This window comes from Eimeria mitis, genomic scaffold, assembly GCF_000499745.2.
Source record: "Eimeria mitis Houghton genomic scaffold, Emh_scaff94, whole genome shotgun sequence".
In the NCBI taxonomy this organism is placed as follows: domain Eukaryota; phylum Apicomplexa; class Conoidasida; order Eucoccidiorida; family Eimeriidae; genus Eimeria; species Eimeria mitis.
In genome coordinates this window covers 34,722-37,532 of record NW_013576925.1, presented here as the reverse complement: position 1 = coordinate 37,532, position 2,811 = coordinate 34,722, and positions in this window count along the sequence as shown.

The following is a 2,811-nucleotide window of genomic DNA, read 5'->3' as shown; positions in this document are numbered from 1 at the left end:
AAGCAACGCAGAAACTAACAAAATAAGTATTCAAATTAATATACGTATGTATGCATTGCTGTCAGCAGCAGCACCAGCAGCAGCAGCAGCAGCACCAAGAGCAGCACAAGCAGCAGCAGCAGAAACATCTTTGCAGCAACAGTAGTATGAACTCATGCATGCGTTGTATATTGCATGCATGCGTTAAGTACTGCATGCATTTGCATGCAATGAATTTCATCTCGGGCCGTTTATGAAGTTTGTTTTACACCACTACAGCTGTAGGCTCTGCATGCAGTAAAAGCCCCAAAATTGTTGTGCATCAACTCTTATAGAACACGCAAACACCACAAGCGCTAACCACCGACTAGATGCATGCCAGGGACTTCACCATTAAGGTGGTTTACTCTATAGATGAGGGTCTAGGCTCTAGGGTTTAGGGTTTAGGGTTTAGGGTCTGCGATTTAGGGTTTAGGGGGGGGATGATGCACGCTTCTATGAGGCAGTCTAACACGCAAAGAAATGTTTAGGGTTTAGGGTTTAGGGTTTAGGGTCTAGCGCTAAGGTATAGAGAAGAGAACCCAGAGAGGAAGAAGAAAGAAAAGGTAAACAGCTTAAAGAAATAAGAAAGACAGCGAAGAGCAAACATCAATACGTCAACAACTATTAAACAATCAAATATACAGCCACACATATAAACGGAAAAACACAACAGAGAAATAAGCGCAGCGCAGCAGCAGAGATGATTGGGGGGAGGAATCCGAGTAGTGGTGTACTGGCTTCCGTTGGTGTTTATCGCTGATTGCTTTTATATATGCATTTAAAGAGTAAATACTGAAGTATTAATCCTTAAAGAAAAACGAAAGCTAACATAAATAGTAAATTGCATCAGCAGCGGTTTCTCTCATCGACGATCAGTGTCAGCATGGTGGTACTGCACGCTGCTGCGCTGCTGATGGAGTTCTGATGCTTTTTTCTGTCTTTTCTTATTGAAATTATTATTATTAAATTCTTTTAATAATATTTTTAAAATATTTCAAATGGAACTCAGAAAATAACCTCAAACGAGATTATACACTCCCTGTACACCGCAGCCCCAGTGCAGCTGACCACTGGTGCGCTCCACCGCCCAGTGGTTGCTATCGAGAGAACCCCCGATTTCTGAGCTTCAATACGTATTTATTCTTTTTATATGTTATAAATAATTATTATTTTTCTGTTGTTTACATCATTTGTTCTACTTTCTGCGTGTGAGGAAGCGGTATTGAACGCCCAGGTGTACGTACACCCAGGTGTACGTACACCCAGGTGTACGTACACCGGGTGTATGTGCCTCAGGTATATATGAATACCTTGATGCTAGCACGAAAACCTAGATGCTAGCAAACGATACGACGAAATTTATGATGTATTTCTAAACACGAACAGTAAACCCTAAACCCTAAACCCTAAACCCTAAACTCTCGAAGCTTGCTCACCATACATAATCTCTGTGGCTCTGATTTCAGGGGGGCACCTAGCGTATATGTTTGGCTACAGGGTTTCCTGCTTTCTCTATAAAAATATAAATCAATCGAGGATATCTCCGGTTGTGCTTGGGGGGCCCCAGCCGCTCCGTGGGGGCCCTGCGTACCCCCAGCCCCCCGGTGCCCTTGAAGCCAGCAGGGGGCCCCCTAAAAGTTCTTACAGAAATATGCAGAGTACGCACACCCCTTCGTCATGGGGGCCCCCCTTCAGGGGCCCCCATGGGGGCCCTTGGGGGGCCCCCCAAGTCCCTCAGGCCCGTGGCGCGAGACCCATAGGATGTGGTGGTCTTGTGTGTGTTTGTGTGTTTACTTTTTATTTGTATTTGTTTAGAGATATGTGTATTTTTAATTAGCAAATGAGTTATATTATCTTTCGTTTATTGTTTTGTGTTGGTTGGTGTTGGTGATATGTTAGGTTGTATTGTATATTGAGTTGGTGTGTGTATATCTTTTTCTGTTTTTGTTTGTTTAGGAGAACGAATATGAAGGAGCCGAGATTCTTTGTGAATTGTTTCTTCTTGTGTTAGTTTTCTTTCTCTTGATGTCAATGCAGTCATCCATAACTTATCTAATAAGCGGCGAGAAGATAAACTAAACCTGCGGCACTGCTGACGAAAAGCTGAAAAAATATACAACACACACACACACATATATATATATATATATATATATATATATATATATATATATATATATATNATATATATATATATATATATATATATATATGTATGTATGTATGTATGTATGTATGTATGTATGTATGTATATATATATTATATATTTATATGTAGAGAAACAGAGAAAGAGGAAGAAAAAAGGAGGGGGGGTTGTAGTAATAAGTAATACAAGTGAGAAGAGAAATAATAAAAAAAATAAAAAAAAAAATAATAATAGTAATAGTACCGACAAAAAAGAGAACGACAAAGAAGAAGAAAAAGGGAGATAATAAAAGTAAATAACAACAATGAGAAGAAACAGAAAAGGGAGATAAAGAAAGAAAACCAAAAAAAAAAGAAAGTAATAATAATTTTTATATTTAATAACAATAAAAAACACAAAAAAGAAAGAGAGAAACGAAGATAAAAACAAAAAAAGAGAAACAAAAACAAAAACACAAAGTGTATGAATGGGGTGTACACGCAGCTCCCTTCACTGGGTGATAGCCCTTAGTTAAATTATATTAATTAATTAAATAAATAATTTATTTAATTAATTATAAATATATTTATAATATACACAATTATATTTATTTACTAGTAATTAAAGGGAAAAAATAAATATATTACATATATATAATATATAC